This window comes from Tachysurus fulvidraco, chromosome 4 (assembly GCF_022655615.1).
Source record: "Tachysurus fulvidraco isolate hzauxx_2018 chromosome 4, HZAU_PFXX_2.0, whole genome shotgun sequence".
Lineage (NCBI taxonomy): Eukaryota > Metazoa > Chordata > Actinopteri > Siluriformes > Bagridae > Tachysurus > Tachysurus fulvidraco.
This window is the reverse complement of record NC_062521.1, coordinates 14,224,675-14,235,216: the sequence shown is the minus strand read 5'-3', so window position 1 is coordinate 14,235,216 and position 10,542 is coordinate 14,224,675. Positions and strand designations below refer to the sequence as shown.

Here is a 10,542-nt window from a genome sequence, read left to right as displayed (position 1 = left end):
AAGAATTCATTGTTCAATAGACACATATTCGAATAACATGCTTTTAAACAGCAGGACTTATTTCTGTTATTATATTTTTTTAAAACAGCGTAGAGTTTGACTGGAAACGATCGTATTAAATATCCTGCATGTTACAGCACCCCTCTTTCTTTGGTGCGTGCGACCGGCTCACTTGACATTTCCCGCGAAAGTTTTTTTTTTTTATATATATATAGATCTTTTTGCCGCTCCAATATCAATTATTAATCAGTCCCAGTGACGTCACTCAAGGAGTTTTTTAGAATCCGAATCCGAATCAGAAGAATTTTTATTGCCAGGTATGTTTTCACTTACGAGGAATTTGTTCTAGTACAGAAGCTCCACAGTGTAAACAGAATGGCATTGGCAAGACATGGACACATATATAATATATGTAGACAGTTATAATAGACAATATAATAGACAGTTGTATGTACAGTTGAAAAATGTGCAAATTGAAATATAAATGTGCAAATTGAAACATAAATAAGTAAGTATGTGTTTTAACTAAATAATGTTAGAATAGTGTTGTGTGTTCCATCCTATGTCAAGTGTTCATCAAATGCATTGCCTGGGGAAGAAACTGTTCCTATGTCTGGTCGTTCTGGTACTCAGGGCTCTGTAGCGTCGACCAGATGGCAACAGTTCGAAAAGTGAGTGTGCTGGATGTGAGGGGTCCAGAGTGATTGTCTTTGCCCTTTTGCTCACTCTGGAGAAGTGCAGGTCCTGGAGAGCGTGTGTGCCAATGATTCGCTCAGCAGTCCGGACTACCCTCTGTAGTCTTCTGAGGTCAGATTTGGTAGCTGAGCTGAACCAAACAGTCACTGAAGTGCAGAGGATAGATTCGATGATGGCAGTGTAGAACTGTTTCAGCAGATCCTGTGGCAGGTTGAACTTCCTCAGTTGGCGAAGGAAGTACAACCGCTGCTGAGCCTTTTTCACAATGGAGTCAATGTGAATGTCCCACTTCAGGTCCTGGGAGATTGTGGTTCCCAGGAATCTGAATGACTCCACTGCTGTAACAATGCTGTCCATGATGGTGAGTGGGGGGAGAGCAGGGGGGTTTCTCCTGAAGTCCACATTCATCTTAACTGTCTTGAGCGTGTTCAGCTCCAGGTTGTTAAGAGTGCATCAGACAGCCAGCTGTTCAACCTCCAGTCTGTAAGCAGACTCGTCACCGGTGAGGCCGATCAGTGTGATGCTGTCCGCAAACTTCAGGAGCTTGACAGAGGGGTCATTAGAGGTGCAGTCGTTTGTGTACAGGGAGAAGAGCAGTGGGGAGAGGACACAACCCTGAGAAGCGCCAGTGCTGATGGTGTGGGTGCTGGATTTTAGTTTTCCCAGTCGCACTAGTTACTGCCTGTCAGAAAGCTAGGGATTCAGCTGTGATCCAAAATGATGGGATGATGGTGTTAAAGGCAGAGCTGAAGTCCACAAACAGGATCCTCGCATAAGTCCCTGGTCTGTCCAGATGCTGCAGAACATAATGCAGTCCCATATTGACTGCATCATTCATAGACCTGTTTGCTCTGCAGGCAAACTGCAGAGGGTCCAGTACGGGTCCAGTGATGTCCTTCAGATAAGCCAAAACCAGTCTTTCAAATGATTTCATGACCACAGTCATAATTTTGGATTTCTTTGGGTCGGGAATGATGGTGAAGCTTTTGAAGCATGAGTGGACTTCACACAGCTCCCATGATCTGTTGAAGATCCGTGTGAAGACGGTGGCCAGCTGGTCAGCTCAGGTTTTCAGACAGGCTGGTGAAACGCTGTCTAGGCCTGGTGCCTTTCTTGTTCTTCCTGAAGACCTCATCATCTTCACTGAACTGAATTTTAGGTGTGGTGGAGTCGGGGGTTACAGGAGATGAGATTTGGGCTTTTTTAAACCTGCAATAGAACTCGATCAGGTCATCTGACAGTTGTTGATTCACCAAAGTGCGGGGGGAAGGTGTCGTGTAGTTGGTGATGGCTTTCGGACCTTTCCACACTGAATCTGATTCATTAGAGAGTCCGTAGCTTTTCGGAATAGTTCAATAGTTTTGTAAATGTTGCGGCAAAATTGTTTGATTTGTTTGATCTGGGGCTTTTATCATTTATGCTGCAAGATTTTGTGCATTTTTAAAATGTTTTCTGTTAAATTACTGCCTATGAAATCACATGTAATTACTGTACACATTACTGTACACACTGTAATTAGCTGTACACATGTTCGGCACATGCATCGAAAAGGCTATGTGATGACTTCAAACAACGTGTTTGGCCCAAATCTTTGCACAAAGTTAACATTGCTTAAGAAAAAATGAGAATTTTCCGATAATAAAGTATTTGGGTCTGTTTTCCGATAATAAAGTATTTGGGTCTGTTGTTGGATCCAGTTGGCCATTATATTTTACATTTTCTTTTCAAACGCATTCTGGTTCAAGGTCAGTTTAAGTACATGAACAAAAAAATAATTAAATGAAAAATAGCCACCCTGATACAAGAAAAGTTTGGAAGATTAAAAGAAAGATAAGAAAAATATTTCACAAAAGAAAGATAAATACACAGGATTATTTAAAACAATTCCAGCACTTAACACTTACAATTAACATTTCAATACATTTTGATATGAGTATAAACTTCTAACTCTCGAAAGAGGTAATGTTATGGAAGGCTCAATTGCAACTAACCTTAAGAAATTCAGTGACTAACTGTTGACGCTATGATTACTATCAGTTTGCATAATACAATATTAGACCACAAGGTGTCAGCAGAAAGCTAGCTATGTGACAAAAACGAAGCTTAGGTTTAAACGAGGGATTATCAAGTGTTGTCTTTAATACATATACATAAATTGGGCAATGGTATGTGGGTCTTTCCCAAAATATTACCACAAAGTGTCGGTATTGTAGAGGATGTCTTTGTATTATGCAGCATTACAATTTTTCTTCAGTGGAACTAAGAGTCTGAAATCTCTTCTAGCATTGACAATGACCCTGAACCCCAAAGTGAGATCCTTGAAGACATGGGTTGCCAAAGTTGAAGTAGAAGAACTCAAGAGGCCTGTGCAGAACCTTGTCCTTTACATGTTTTAACTACATGCTAGACCTCCTTGCCCAACATAAGTGCCTTACTTCACTAGTCTATATGGCTGAATGAAACCCTGACATATATATATATATATATATATATATATATATATATATATATATATATATATATATATATATATATATATATATATATATATATATAATAAAGTCATCTTTTATTTGTTTCAGGTAAATGAATAGAATGTACGTAAATTCCCTATTCTCAATAACTTTATTTAGCTATTTGATGAATGAATACTGCAGTCCTTAAAACAGATTCTAGACCAAGATTCTAAACCAACATTCTGGCATTTAGTTTGAAGGCTGCAGGGCTGGCATAACAGAGTCTGATGAAAGGCCAGCAAATTCGCCTCTGAAATTCTTTACGCCTGACTCCTTGCTTACTTCCCTGAAGCAAAGTATCTACTCTGCCTGGGCATGTGTGTCAGCTGTGTCATATTTCTCTTCAGCAGGTCTCTATACTTCTACTCCTAAAGTCCCATTCAATGCACTATCCAAATTGTCCTGATTCAGAGTTAAAACAAACAGTTAGTTTAGTGAGTGGGCAGTTATTGAACTATAATAAATGAAGTTAATTAAGTATTGTATTTGTAGAGCCATCATCTCTTTGGTTTGTGTGCAGGTTATGTGGGAGGTTATAAATTAAGGCTGCCTGGTTGTAAACATATGGAAACGACCCATTATCCCATTTCCTCCATTGCAACTCTCTGTCAGTTATTTCAGTATGAAGGAGACCTGAATCTTTGCGTACAGACCTCGTCACATTTCTTATATAATTGATGTGCATTTTGGAATGTGGCAGAGATAAAAATAAAACAATAATAAAATAAAATAAAAATGGCAAATTCTTGTAATATCTAAATGATATTCAGCAAATGAGCACAAAAATATTTTAATGAATTTTGATGAATATCAAAAAGAAGGTTTAGGAACAACAAGCGTTTGTCTAACATAACAAAACACTATCAGTTTTTATTTATTTATTTTTTTAATTTAGTTGTCTTAATGTTATAACCAGATATAATCAAATCAAATCAAAATCAAATAAAATTTGATTTGTCACATACACGTACATACATAGTACGACATGCAGTGAAGTGTCTGTCCAGTATTCAAGCATAAAATGGAATGGTATTAAGGATAAAAATAAAACCAAAAGGAGGTAGTTAAATAAAAAGTATAAACTATATAAAAACTATATAAAATATGAAGATATATGTGAAAAATATATGTATATACATAAATGTAATTGTAAAAATCTAATAAGTGATGTTGTGTATTTTGTCAACAGTGAGGATGATCTCATGGAAGCTCCACTACCCCACCCAGCCTGACCAAATTCCTGTAAGATTCGTGCAAACACAAAGAACAACAACTACAACCATGTGAGATTTGCGAGGAGATATTGATATTCTTGCAGGAAAATGTTCTAATTGCCCTTAATTTGATTGTTCCTAGTTTAGTCAGCATCCTCTTCCCTTTTATGTTCAGTTCATAATTGGCTGAAAATGCCTCTAAGGAAATTAGTCTAATTTTACCAGTAGAAACACATGTTCATACACACACACAAACAAATAACAAAACTTTTAAATGTGGAAGAAAACTCAATAACAAAGTGCAACCTTTTATAGCATGTGTAGAGGAACATATCATGCGTACTGGCATGAGTCATTTCTCATTTGATGTTTGTTATTTTATTTGATCTCTGTTATGTTTTCCAGAGTGTGAGGAAATGAGATGTGGATGCGTTTTTATGGAAATAGTGTTGGGGGGGTGACAGGAAGCCAAAGTCTCTACAGCTGTGATTTGTGTGAGTTCAAATGTGTGAGTTATCATGTGCTCCCATAATAACTAGAGCTCTGTCCTATTTACGAAACTGTTAATTAGTGTGGTTATTGTAGAACAAAATTTCAGTGTAATTCCATTCATATCATATCATCATGTAAAATAAACAAATAAATAAATAAACATAACAAGATACTGAAATACAATACAAAATACGGTGCACTTCTCTGAGTAAGATATAAATGGTCTTGGGTCTGAAAAACATTTTTTCTATAATGAATTATTAGAACAATTTATATATTTGATATACTATGAAGGGAATAGACTAATCTGCTTATTTACATTCAATGATTGTTGTATAGATTTCAGTGAATGTTCAATGTGCAATGCAATACATTTTTTTTTAAATATTTCTGTCATTTTTAAAAAAACAACAAAAAATCTGTGCCTGCTGTTCATCATATAATCATAGAATGTTTGCTTGTACATTATACATGTGGAAGCAAGTCTAATAACTGACAATGCTTCTTTCTCTGTAATTGCTATTCTAGCTCACCCCTCCTAGCCAGCAGGGAATAACCCCTTGTGCGTGTGTGCATGCATACTCCAACAAAGTCACATACTGTCTAAGCATACTGTGACTGTTATTGAAGCTACAGGTGTCCTGTGGATATCCCCCGCATACTGTATTTCCATTGTTTGTTTCTGCTGTTTATATTTTAGACATTCACCTCTAGTGTACTTTGGGGAATTTAATGCTTTTATTATAAAGCTAGTGTTGCCAAACAGACCATCTTCATGGTATTTTTAAATCATCACACCATGGTCTTGACTTCAAACTCCTGTAGTGTGCCTGCTTGCCTTGTGCTACCCTCAGAATGGGACACATAATATCTCCCTAATAGGAAGGGGTCTAGAAAGTGGCTCAGGCACATAACAGAAGTGCATGGGTTGTATCATAATTGGTTTAGAAGTGCTCTAGAATATTCTGTATTGTAGAATATTGTAACTGTTCTTATTTCCTTATTACGGAAGGATGGTGGTTTCCTGTCCAATTTTCAATTTCAATCAGAGGGAACTATAGCCAATGAAATTCTTATGTTACAGTTGTACACTCCTGAACAGACATAAGTGGAATGAAAATTCTGATAAAAAAAATAAAATAACATATTCTAACCTAAAAATTAGTTTCATGATTGAGTTGAGTTTCATATGGAAGGTAATGAGCACACAGTAGAAGTTTATATATATATATATATATATATATATATATATATATATTATATATATATATATATATATATATATATATATATACATATATATATATATATACATATATATATATATATGTATATATATATATATATATATATATATATATATACGTATATATATATATATATATACGTATATATATATATATATTCCTGATCTAATTTATTAAGATGCACCTGTAGATAGATAGATAGATAGATAGATAGATAGATAGATAGATAGATAGATAGATAGATAGATGGATGGATGGATGGATGGATGGATGGATGGATAGGTAAAGTACTAAGATCATGTTAGCATGTAGGCATCATAAGGTTATTTATTCATTCTAGGGTCGTGTATTCAAATTCTACACTTGGCCTTATCTCTTCAGATGGCCATTGGCATCAGGATACTCTCAGTCATCCTCTCTCACATTGTGGCACTTGAGCTCATGATGAACTCCATCCATCTATCCATTCCATCCATTTTCTACTGCTTATCCAGGGCCGGGTCACGGGGGCAGCAGTCTAAGCAGGGACACCCAGACTTCCCTCTCCCCAGACACTTCCTCCAGCTCTTTCGGGGAATACCGAGGCGTTCCCAGGTCAGCCGAGAGACATAGTCCCTCCAGCGTGTCCTAGATCTTCCCCGGGGCCTCCTCCCGGTTGGACATGCCCGGAACACCTCCCCAGGGAGGCGTCCAGGAGGCATCCGAAACAGATGCCCGAGCCACCTCAGCCGACCCCTCTCAATGTGGAGGAGCAGCGGCTCTACTCTGAGCTCCTCCCGAGTGACTGAGTTCCTCACCCTATCTCTAAGGGTGCGCCCAGCCACTCATTTTGGCCGCCTGTATTCGGTCCGATGGCAGGGGAGGAAGTTGGACAGACTTGGCAGACCCAAACGTACTGTGAGAGTCCGCTGGGAACGTTTGGCAGAGTCTCCTGTCAGAGAGATCTTCAACTCTCACCTCCGGCAGAGCTTCAACCAGATCCCGAGGGAGGTTGGAGACATTGAGTCTGAGTGGACCATGTTCTCCACCTCCATTGTCGATGCAGCCGCACAGAGCTGTGGCCGTAAGGTCTCCGGTGCCTGTCATGGCGGCAATCCCCGAACCCGGTGGGGGACCCTGGAAGTAAGGGATGCCGACAAGCTGAAGAAGGAGTCCTATCAAGGCTGGTTGGCTCGGGGGACTCCGGAGGCAGCTGATAGTTACCGGAGGGCCAAGCGAGCTTCAGCCCGGGTGGTTGCAGAGGCAAAAACTCGGGTCTGGGAGGAGTTCGGTGAGAGAAGGACTATCGGTTGGCCTCGAAGAAATTCTGGCAAACCGTCCGGCGCCTCAGGAGGGGGAAGCAGTGCCCTGCTCACACTGTTTACAGTGGGAGTGGGAATCTGCTGACTTTGACTGGTGACATCCTCGGATGGTGGAAGGAGTACTTCGAGGATCTCCTCAACCCCACCAACATGTCTTCCATTGAAGAAGCAGAGGCGGAGGGCTTGGTTGTGGACATGATCAACTCCAAACACCAAAACAAAAACAAAAAAAAATCCCACTGCATGTGTCATTTGCCCCAAAATATGGCAAATGTAGTCATACTTACAAGTGAGGATGTCTACAGTATCAGTTTCTGTGGAGAATGCTTGGACTGATGACAGCAGCCTCATTCCCTTAGACTTGCTTGAACTGCAGTCATTCTAGTGATGGATTGTCTGTCTGCAACTGAACCCCAAACAATGTCCTTGCCTCAGTAGACAGAGGTCAGTCATTAGCCCTCTGGCAAGACTGGTGTTTCTTGCAGAAGGAGTCAGGTTTGGGGCTGTTCCTCACTAGATAGATAATCACCACATATTGTATATTTCCATCACAGAATGTGTGTGGGGGGGGAGGATATGTTGGTTGGGTGGTTACAGGATACATGGTGGGTATCTGATACCACAGGAATCTAGTCTAAGGTATAGCAACCAACTGTAGTTTATATCTCAGACAAAAACAGAGTGCCATTGCTATTAACTTATGAGAAAATCTCTTCATGTAGTTTCTTTTCACAATTGTGATTCAGCCACATGTCTTTTTTTTGTCAAGTCTGATTGTGAAGTCTGGTATGATTAAGATTAACATGACTGATTCCACAATGACATAACAGAAATGATGGCACTCCTAAAGGGATTGAAAATTATTATTTTACTAGTAGTTGAGGTTTGAGAAAAATATTGATAAAATATCTAGAGAAATCTCTTTCCCTTACTGTTTTAAGATCTTCAAAGGTTTTCAAGAAATCTTTTCATTCATCCATTCATTCATTTTCTACCGCTTATCCGAACTTCTCGGGTCACGGGGAGCCTGTGCCTATTTCAGGCGTCATTGGGCATCAAGGCCGGATACACCCTGGACGGAGTGCCAACCCATCGCAGGGCACACACACACACACACTTTCATTCACTCACACACACACTACAGACAATTTTCCAGAGATGCCAATCAACCTACCATGCATGTCTTTGGACCGGGGAGGAAACCGGAGTACCCAGAGGAAACCCCCGAGACACGGGGAGAACATGCAAACTCCACACACACAAGGAGGAGGTGGGAATTGAACCCCGAACCCTGGAGGTATGAGGCAAACGGAATTTTTTGTCGATTGATATTTGTACCTTGGAGAGAAACTGAATCATATGCCTATAGTGCTCATAGGTGAGCTCGACGTTGTAAAAATCTTTTCATGAACTTTCGTGAACATTCTCTGTTTGCCATCTTCATTACCATGATTTTATTCTAAGCATCCTTTTGTCAAAAAAAGCACTCATGATGTCCTGCTGAATGTTTCTTAAAAGGTTATATTACTAACTGAAATGTTCAGTGTCTAACCTGAGGAGATGTTCAGTGTCAAACCTGCAAACAATTTTTCTGGACGTTCCATGTAACAAGAGATTTGTACAATATTGTATTTTCACATTATGCCTTTGAAGGATTCTCAAAAACAAACAGGTCAAATTTGTTATACTTCATGTGTCTGTAGCTAATAAATGTAATAATTTTAACAAAATTTGGTGATTTGCAAAGATGTTAACATCAACATTTCCTGTTCTTCTAAAAATTGCATTGATCACTAACATGCACTTCACATGAACTTATATGAATAATCACATCTTTGCACATGACATATTACATATTCCTATTTATTTACACATGATTCATCATTTTTTCACTTGAATGTAATGATACATTTTCACATGTATGGCACGTGTTTTGATTTTAACATCATTCATTTATTTTTAAATGATTCACTTCAAATCTTTTTGATATATGTTTTCAGAGCATTACATGGTGAATAATAATCACACATGAATTCTGTGTGCTTTTTCCATAAAGATAAGCAATTTTTCTAGTTTGGTTTAAAGGCTTTATGTGAGGTTTAGCATATTCAGATCTGTTTATAACAAACAGTGCTTTCTCACAGATAGTTGAATATGCTGCCTTTGGGCATTCAGTGTTTATTCTCTCTCTCAGTTGCCCCACTATTGTCCTCACCTGTTGCTTACTGCAGCAGTAAGTGCCAAAAAGGCTTCAAATGTCTGTCAATGCTAAAATAAACAACAAAAACTCATCTACCCTGAGAAAAATTATAGACTAAATAACGATTAATGTAGGCTATATGTATACAAAATGTAAAATTTCTAAATACATGTATTTCCTGTAGAACAGTGCCTCAATGAAAACTAAAAGACTTTGTCACAACAGATAACTTACTATTCCTCCCACTTATAAATGAGGGGGAGATTCAGAAAGTATGGCATTACAGCTCAGTTGACTCTCGTAGGTGTGGCTGAATTCCAATTCTTTTTAGTTTTTTATTATTATTTTATTTTACAAAGAAACTATTATAGGGACTGAAGTTGGGCCAGTTAAGCATGTCCCTGAAAGGACAAAAACAAAGGCCTGTTAATGTTCATCATAAGGGTGCAAGGGTACACACAGCCAGCAGAGAATAATAAGGTTACACACAGATGCTGCAAATTTGATTAAGAATCACAAAAAAAATCTTAATGCTGAAAGTTTGCTTTTTAAAATAGCATAATAGAAGATCATGATCACAAATATTTAGTGTCAGGAATAGAGAGGAAAGGGCTTGCCAAATGACTGCCAATCTAACGGTGCTGTCTGAAGATCAAGGAGGGAATCCAGTCAAACGTAACTATAAGAGACACTAAGGCAACAGAAAAGATATTGTTCTCTCATATCAATTAATCTTATCAGAGTTATACCTTCTCGGAATATCCTGGTTAGTATATCAGGGTATGGAACATTTCTTTTCTCATTTTCACTGAAAGGAAACTAAAGATGTCCTATCCACTGGTAAATTTCAAAGTACCCCTCCCTACGTCCCTTCTG

At 38.6% G+C, this 10,542-nt stretch overlaps 1 long non-coding RNA gene across 1 annotated transcript; it reads left to right on the top strand.

Annotated features, from left to right (window-relative positions):
- Positions 1-42: 42 nt before the first annotated feature.
- On the top strand, positions 43-6,135 carry LOC113639905. The gene is made up of 4 exons (XR_007140500.1): positions 43-317; positions 4,402-4,454; positions 4,832-4,920; positions 5,447-6,135. It is a non-coding gene; the product is annotated as an uncharacterized LOC113639905 (long non-coding RNA).
- The last annotated feature ends 4,407 nt before the right edge of the window (positions 6,136-10,542 follow it).